This window comes from Saccopteryx leptura, chromosome 2 (assembly GCF_036850995.1).
Source record: "Saccopteryx leptura isolate mSacLep1 chromosome 2, mSacLep1_pri_phased_curated, whole genome shotgun sequence".
NCBI lineage: Eukaryota > Metazoa > Chordata > Mammalia > Chiroptera > Emballonuridae > Saccopteryx > Saccopteryx leptura.
In genome coordinates this window covers 357,300,623-357,310,093 of record NC_089504.1, presented here as the reverse complement: position 1 = coordinate 357,310,093, position 9,471 = coordinate 357,300,623, and positions in this window count along the sequence as shown.

Below are 9,471 nucleotides of genomic sequence, written 5' to 3'. Positions count from 1 at the left end.
TTTTCACTCTTTAATCAGATGTGTCTCATTAGCTGTATCCTTAGATTTACCCACAAAATGAGAAAGTAGACAACAGTATAATCTGTGCTAGTGACAGTCTTTGTTTTCTCCTACAACTTGCTTTGTTTTTGTGTTCTCCCCAAAATAAGGTTTACTAAAGTAGCATTATGTGATTTTTAAAATACCATATAGAGCCTGATCAGATGGTGGCACAGTGGATAGAGCATTGGACTAGGAAGCAGAGGACCCAGGTTAAAAAAACCGAGCTCACTGGCTTGAGCACGGGGTTGCTGGCTTGAGCATGGGATCATAGACATGACCCCATGGTTGCTGGCTTGAGCCCAAAGATTGATGGCTTGACGCCCAAGGTCACTGGCTTGAGCAAGGGGTCACTGGCTCAGCTGGAGCTTCCCCCCCCAATCAAGGCATGTATAAGATAGCAATCAATGAATGAACAACTAAAGTGCTGCAACTACAAGTTGATGCTTCTTATTTCTCTCTCCCTTCCAGTCTATCTCTCTTTCTCTCTCTCTTGCTATAAAAAAGAACTTCAGCCTGACCTGTGGTGGTTCAGTGGATAAAGCGTCAACCTGGAAACGCTGAGGTTGCTGGTTCAAAACCCTGGGCTTGCCTGGTCAAGGCACATTTGGGAGTTGATGCTTCCTGCTCCTCCCCCCTTCTCTCTCTCGCTCTACCCCCTCTCTATAATGAATAAATAAAATCTTAAAAAAAAAAAAGAACTTCAGATAAAATGGAATCCTATAGTGTTTAGTGTTTTGTGTCTGACTTCTTTCACATAGATAGCATAATGTTTTTGAAGTTCATCAATATTGCTCCATTTATTACTACTTTGTTCCTTTTTATTGTTAAATATATAGTATTGTTACAGGATATACCATAAATTGTTTATCCATCTTTCTCCTTTATTTCTTTCTTTCTTTAGATTTAGAGAAAGAGAGAGACAGGGAGAGATGAGAAGCATCAACTTGTAATTGCATCACTTTAGTTCATTGATTGCTTCTCATACATGCCTTGACCAGGGGATTCCAGCCAAGGCAGTGAGTGACCCCTTGTGCAAGCCTACGACCTTGGGCTCCAGCCATTGACCATGGGATCATTGTGATGCTCCCACACTCAAGCTGGTTGATTCTCTATCTACTGCACCACCACCAGTCAGGCATATTGTGACTTTTTAAAATTTTTTTAAATTAAAAAAATTTTTTTTTACAGAGACAGAGAGTCAGAGAGAGGGATAGATAGGGACAGACAGAGATGAGAAGCATCCATTATTAGTTTTTTCGTTGCGACACCTTAGTTGTTCATTGATTGCTTTGAAACCTTATTCCAGTTTTCAACTATTACGTATAAGTACCGCGCGCTGACGGATTGCGCCACTGGAGCTCCCTTCAACTATTACAAATAATGCTATTATGGGTATTTGCATACAAGTCATTATGTAGACATGTTTTCATTCTCTTAGCTAAATACATAACGAGTAGAATGGCTCAGTCATATGGTAAGTGTATGTTTAACTTTTTTTAAAAATTGATTTTAGAGAAAAGAAGGGAGAAAAATAAAGGGCATTGATTTGTTGTTCCATTTATTTATGCATTCAATGGTTGATTCTTGTGTATGCCCTGACCAGGGATCAAACAGGCAACCTTGGCGTATCTGGATGATGCTCTAACCAACTGAGCTACCTGGCCAGGGCATTGACTTAATTTTTGAATAAAATGTGAGGTAGGGTCCCATCAAGTTGTCTCAGCTCTACTGTTGAAAAGACTGTTCTTTCCTCCAATAAGTTATTTTGTCACCCTTGTTGAGAATCAATTGATGATCAGTATGAGAGTTTGTTTTCTGGATTCTCCAATTCTGTCCCTTTGATCTATTATATATGTCTACTCTAATGTCAGTACCACACTGTTATCATTACTGTTGCTTTGTAGTAAGTTTTGAAGTCAGGAAGCATGAGTCCAACTTTTTCTTCAGATTTTTTCCCCTATTTTGTGGGTATTTCCTTTGAAAAGTGGCCATTAGCTCTAAGCACTAGGGAATTGTTGGCGGTTGGATAAAATGGATATTGAGCCCAGAAGTATATGAATTAGCAAGAGTCCTTGGATGCCAAAGAACCTCAGACTCTTCAGTTTTTTGTGTTGTTTTTTTTTAATTTTAATTTATTTATTCATTTTAGAGAGGAGAGAGAGAGAGGAGAGAGAGACAGAGAGAGAGAAGGGAGGGAGGAGCTGGAAGCATCAACTCCCATATGTGCCTTGACCAGGCAAGCCCAGGGTTTCGAACCAGCGACCTCAGCATTTTCAGGTTGATGCTTTATCCACTGCACCACCACAGGTCAGGCAAGTTTTCTTAATTAGTGTGAAAATCTCCAAAGTGTTTTATTTACACCTGTTGTATCCTGTAATTCCCAGACACAGGTTAAAATTGTTTCTTTTAAACAAGATAGACATGAGGGGGAGACAAGAGGAAGTGATGTCACAGGGCAAAGGGTGTGGATATGCAAATAACATGCAATGCATGCTCAGAGCTTCAGGGATGCCAAGTATTCTGAAAATGTCGGAAAAAATTAGAAGCAATATTGAAACTTCTGTTTCTTGAAATATCTTGCAATTTTTTTTCTGCCCACCAGGGGGCGATGCTCTGCCCACCAGGGGGCGATGCTCTGCCCATCCTGGGCGTCGCCATGTTGCGACCAGAGCCACTCTAGCGCCTGAGGCAGAGGCCACAGAGCCATCCCCAGCGCCCGGGCCATCTTTGCTCCAATGGAGCCTTGGCTGCGGGAGGGGAAGAGAGAGACAGAGAGGAAAGCGCGGCGGAGGGGTGGAGAAGCAAATGGGCGCTTCTCCTGTGTGCCCTGGCCGGGAATCGAACCCGGGTCCTCCGCACGCTATGTTTCTTGAAATATCTAATGATACTAAAGTAGGTCTTGTGAATACTGGCTTTTGTAGTGACCATCTTTTGTAGTGACCATGTATAAAAAGTTGTGTGCACAGCAGAGTCTGGAGGCTGATGACAGGTCAATCCATACTTACCTGGCAGGTGGTGTCCCCAGGAGCTTGTTCAACCCATTGTGCTGATTTGTGCAATTTCACTAAATGTGAGAAACTTGGTGCATGATTTATGGTAGTGGGAGACTGTGTTTGCCCTCTCCCCTGGTAGTTTGTGTTATAAAATTTGGTTTTTTGATGACTTCATGTACTTTTATTTCTTTTTCAGAACAGAGATAGGTATAGTTAGGTACAGACAGACAAGAATGGAGACATGACAAGCACCAATCATTAGTTTTTCATTGTGATACTTTTGTTGTTCATTGATTGATTTCTCATATGTGCCTTGACCGTGGACCTTTAGCAGACTGAGTAACCCCTTGCTGGAGCCAGCGACCTTGGGTTCAAGCTGCTGAGCTTTTTGCTCAAGCCAGATGAGCCCATGCTCAAGCTGGCGACCTCGGGGTCTCGAACCTGGGTCCTTCCGCTCTATCCACTGTGCCACCACCTGGCCGGGCAAAAGTGCTGCTATTTTAAATGGGTTGTGCCTTATGGAGTATTTAGGAACAGGTGTTTTGGGAAGTGGGGAGTAAATAGGGATAGAGGGGAAAGAAAAGGAAAGGTATGGAGATTACATACAACTGTGGCTGCAAAGAGATCACAAAATAGCTTTCCCAGTTTGCAGCTCATTTACTGACCCTTGCAAAGGATAGTTTGTGGTAACAGAGGCGGTAACTGGACTTTTTGGTTATGATCTGTTGAAAGTGAAGTCCAACCTGGCCTGTGGTGACGTAGTGGATAGAGCATCAACCTGGAACGCTGAGGTCGCCGGTTCGAAACCTTGGCCTTGCCTGGTCAAGGCACAAACGACAGGCAACGAGCAACTGAAGTGAAGCAACTATGAGTTGAAACTTCTCGCTTCTCGCCCTTCCCTCTTTCTCCTCTTCCTGTAAAATCAATAAGTAAAGTCTTTAGCCTGACCAGGCGGTGGCACAGTGGATAAAGCATCAGACTGGATGTGGAGGAACAGGGTTCCGAGACCCCGAGGTCGCCAGCTTGAGCACGGGCTCATCTGGTTTGAGCAAAGCTCACCAGCTTGGACCCAAGGTCGCTGGCTCGAGCAAGGGGTTACTCGGTCTGCTATAGCCCCACAGTCAAGGCACATATGAGAAAGCAATGAACAACTAAGGTGTCACAACAAAAAACTGATGATTGATGCTTCTCATCTCTCTTCGTTCTTGTCTGTCTGTCCCTATCTATCCCTCTCTCTGACTCTCTCTCTGACTCTGTAAAAAAAAAAAAAATTAAGTAAAGTCTTTAAATGAAAGTCTAGTCCAGAAGATGCTCTGTGTTCCCACTCCCAGCAGTGCTCAGTTACTAGTAACTGAAATTCTTTTGGAGTTGACTATTGGCTGTTTATATTGGAGGGATAGCAGGCCATTTAGTTAACCAGCAGCTCAGGATTGGGAGCATGCTGTCCACGAGTATCATTCATAGATCTCTGCTGGGGCTGAGACAGAGGTGTGAGATGCAGATTTGGAAGTGAGCTAGCTACAGAAAGGGCCTAGTTCAGTGGTCGGCAAACTCATTAGTCAACAGAGCCCAAATATCAACAATACAACGATTAAAATTTCTTTTGAGAGCCAGAGTTTTTAAACTTAAACTATGTGTGTGTGTGTGTGTGTGTGTGTGTGTGTGTGTGTGTGTGTGTGTGTGTAGGTACATTCCTTATCAAGGTAGCGCCTGGATGTGGTATTTTGAGGAAGAACCACACTCAAGGGGCCAAAGAGCCACGTGTGGCTAGCAAGCCGCAGTTTGCCGACCAGGGGCCTAGTTGAATAGTTGAATTTACACCATAGTTGGCATCAGGAAAGTGGATGAATTTTTTTTTTTTTTTTTGAGGAAGGCAGCATGCAAATTGAGAAAAACATCATTCAAGAACTGGGCTTTGAAGAATTGTCCCAATTAGAGCAAGAGAGGAGAAAGACTCCCTTGAAGGAAGCTGGGGAAAGAACAGAGGTGAGCACTGTAGTTAGGCATTCCAAGAAGAGGTCACTGCTGATGGTGCAGAGGGATTGCAGAGGAAGTGCACTTTCACAATTAGTAGTCATTTGTGACCTTTGCAAACATGCAGTAATTTTCTGCATTTTGTGGAGCGGGGAGAAATGGAAAGAAAACAAGCCTAATATGTGCTGGCCACCATTAGGAATTTCTAATGAATGGTGGGAACACCAAGGTGATCAGTTTGTTTGATTTTAAATAGTATAATTAAAAAATATATATTTATTGGCTTGACCTATAGTGGTGGATAAAACAAACGTCGACCTGGAATGCTGAGGTCACCAGGTCAAAACTCCAGGCTTGGCTGGTCAAGGCACATACAGAAGTTGATGCTTCCTGCTCCTCCCCCCACCCTTTTCTCTCTCATTCTCTCTCTCTTCCTTCACTAAATAAATAAAAAAATTTAAAAATAAAATAAAAAATCTGCCTGACCTGTGGTGGCGCAGTGGATAAAGCGTCGACCTGGAAATGCTGAGGTCGCCGGTTCAAAACCCTGGGCTTGCCCGGTCAAGGCACATATGGGAGTTGATGCTTCCTGCTCCTCCCCCTTCTCTCTCTCTCTCTCCTCTCTATAATGAATAAATAAAATCTAAAATAAAAAATAAAAATAAAAAATAAAAAATCTATTTATTGATTTTAGAGAGAGAAGACAGAAATATTGATCTCTTCCTATATGTGCCTGGACCAGAGATCAGACTCACAACCTTTGCATGTAAGGACAGTGCTCTAACCAAACAAGCTATCTGGCCAGAGCCAAGGTGATCAGCTTGAGGCTGAAGATGAAACAGACTTGGGAACTACCAGTTAATAATTTAATCACCCATTTTGCCTGACCAGGTGGTGGTGCATTGGATAGAGTGTCTGCCTGGGATGCTGAGGACCCCTAAGTCACCAACTTTAGTACAGGTTCACCAATTTAAGTGTGGGATCACAGACATAACCCCGTGGTCACTGGCTTGAGCCCAAGGTCACTGGCTTGAGCAAGGGGTTACTTACTGGCACAGCTGGAGGCCCCCATCCAGGCACATATGAGAAAGCAATCAATGAACAACTAAGGTGCCGCAATTATGAGTTGATGCTTCTCACCTCTCTCCCTGTTTGTCCCTTGTCTGTCTCTAACTAAAAAAAAAACAAAAAACAGCCCTGGCCGGTTGGCTCAGTGGTAGAGCGTTGGCCTGGCGTGCAGGGGTCCCGGGTTCGATTCCCAGCCAGGGCACACAGGGGAAGCACCCATCTGCTTCTCTACCCCTCCCCCTCTCCTTCCTCTTTGTCTCTCTCTTCCCCTCCCGCAGCCGAAGCTCCATTGGAGCAAAGATGGCCTGGGCGCTGGGGATGGCTCCTTGGCCTCTGCCCCAGGCGCTAGAGTGGCTCTGGTCACCACAGAGCGATGCCCCGGAGGGGCAGAGCATCACCCCTGGTGGGCGTGCCGGGTGGATCCCAGTCGGGTGCATGCGGGAGTCTGTCTGACTGTCTCTCCCCATTTCTAGCCTCAGAAAAATACAAAAAACAAAACAAAAAAAAACAAAAAACAGGCCCTGGCCGGTTGGCTCAGTGGTAGAGCGTCGGCCTGGCATGCAGGAGTCCCGGGTTCGATTTCCGGCCAGGGCACACAGGAGAAGCGCCCATCTGCTTCTCCACCTTTCCCCCTCTCCTTCCTCTCTGTCTCTCTCTTCCCCTCCCACAGCCAGGGCTCCATTGGAGCAAACTTGGCCGGGGCGCTGAGGATGGCTCTGTGGCCTCTGCTTCAGGCGCTAGAATGGCTCTGGTTGCAACAGAGCAACGCCCCAGATGGGCAGAGCATCGCCCCCTAGTGGGCATGCCGGATGGATCCTGGTCGGGCGCATGCGGGAATCTGTCTGACTGCCTCCCCGTTTCCAACTTCAGGAAAATGCAAAACAAAACAAAACAAAACCCAACCAACCCAAAAAACAAACCCCGTTTTACAAATTAATCAGTACGTCTTGGAAACTCCTCATAGTCCCTGGGCTTGAGCATATCTTCATTGATTTTTTTTTTTTTTTTAAAGAGAGAGTCAGAGAGAGGGATAGACAGAGACAGACAGACAGGAATGGAGAGATGAGAAGCATCAATTAGCCTGACTAGGCAGTGGTGCAGTGGATAGAGCATCGGACTGGGATGCAGAGGACCCTGGTTCGAGACCCCGAGGTCGCCAGCTTGAGCGCGGGCTCATCTGGTTTGAGCAAAGCTCACCATCTTGGACCCAAGGTCACTGGCTCAAGCAAGGGGTTACTCAGTCTGCTGAAGGTCCACGGTCAAGGCACATATGAGAAAGCAATCAATGAACAACTAAAGTGTCGCAACGCGCAACGAAAAACTAATGATTGATGCTTCTCATCTCTCCGTTCCTGTCTGTCTCCACGGACCGAGTATCCCCTTCCTTGAGCCAGAAATATTGGGCTCAAGCTGGTGAGCTTTTTTTTTTTTTTTTTGTATTTTTCTGAAGCTGGAAACGGGAAGAGACAGTCAGACAGACTCCCGCATGCGCCCAACCGGGATCCACCTGGCACGCCCACCAGGGGCTACGCTCTGCCCACCAGGGGGCGATGCTCTGCCCCTCTGGGGCGTCGCTCTGCCGTGACCAGAGCCACTCTAGCGCCTGGGGCAGAGGCCAAGGAGCCATCCCTAGCGCCCGGGCCATCTTTGCTCCAATGGAGCCTTGGCTACAGGAGGGAAAGAGAGAGACAGAGAGGAAGGAGGGGGGGTGGAGAAGCAAATGGGCACTTCTCTTATGTGCCCTGGCCGGGAATCGAACCCGGGACTTCCGCACGCCAGGCCGACGCTCCACCACTGAGCCAACCAGCCAGGGCCCAGGTTATCTTGTCATTCAATTATGTTGCATACCCATCACCCAAAGTCAGATTGTCCTCCGTCACCTTCTATCTAGTTTTCTTTGTGCCCCTCCTCCCCCTCCTTCTCTCCCTCCTTCCTTCCCCCTGCCCCCCATAACCACCACACTCTTGTCCATGTCTCTTAGTCTCGTTTTTTTTTTTTTTTTTAAAGGATTTTTTTTTCTTTTATTAATTTTTTAGAGAGGAGAGAGAGTGAGAGAGAGAAGGGGGAGGGAGGAGCAGGAAGCATCAACTCCCATATGTGCCTTGACCAGGTAAGCCCAGGGTTTTGAACCGGCGACCTCAGCATTTCCAGGTCGACGCTTTATCCACTGCGCCACCACAGGTCCTTAGTCTCGTTTTTATGTCCCACCAATGTATGGAATCCTGCAGTTCTTGTTTTTTTTCTGATTTACTTATTTCACTCTGTATAATGTTACCAGGATCCCACCATTTTGTTGTAAGTGATCTGATGTCATCATTTCTTTTTTTTTTTTTTTTCATTTTTCTGAAGCTGGAAACAGGGAGAGACAGTCAGACAGACTCCCGCATGCGCCCGACCGGGATCCACCCGGCACGCCCACCAGGGGCGAAGCTCTGCCCACCAGGGGCGATGCTCTGCCCATCCTGGGCGTCGCCATGTTGCGACCAGAGCCACTCCAGCGCCTGAGGCAGAGGCCACAGAGCCATCCCCAGCGCCCGGGCCATCTTTGCTCCAATGGAGCCTTGGCTTGGGAGGGGAAGAGAGAGACAGAGAGGAAAGTGCGGCGGAGGGGTGGAGAGGCAAATGGGCGCCTCTCCTGTGTGCCCTGGCCGGGAATCGAACCCGGGTCCTCCGCACGCTAGGCCGACGGATGTCATCATTTCTTATGGCTGAATAGTATACCATGGTGTATATGTGCCACATCTTCTTTATCCAGTCTTCTATATTTTTTTTACAGTGATTAAAGCCTTTAAGCAAACTCTTGGCCAATACAGCAAGAATCCATAAAAGAGTTGTTTGTTTGTTTTTTTTTGTATTTTTCTGAAGCTGGAAACGGGGAGAAACACTCAGACAAACTCCCGCATGCGCCCGACCAGGATCCACCTGGCACGCCCACCAGGGGCTACGCTCTGCCCACCAGGGGGCGATGCTCTGCCCCTCCGGGGCGTCGCTCTGCCGCGACCAGAGCCACTCTTGCGCCTGGGGCAGAGGCCGAGGAGCCATCCCCAGAGCCCAGGCCATCTTTGCTCCAATAGAGCCTTGGCTGCGGGAGGGGAAGAGAGAGATAGAGAGGAAGGAGGGGGGGGTGGAGCAGCAAATGGGCGCTTCTCTTATGTGCCCTGGCCGGGAATCGAACCCAGGTCCCCCGCACGCCAGGCCGATGCTCTACCGCTGAGCCAACTGGCCAGGGCTGAGTTGTGTCCTTAACATGTTCACCAAGTCCAAGTTGGCACCATCACCATGCCAAATCCCTGAAAAATGCAACCCAACCCCAGTTCAGTCTGTTAGGAGCTATCACAAGGAGCAGGAGTCCAGGAAAAGTCCGCATGGCACTGGAATTGTTGTCACAATTCTA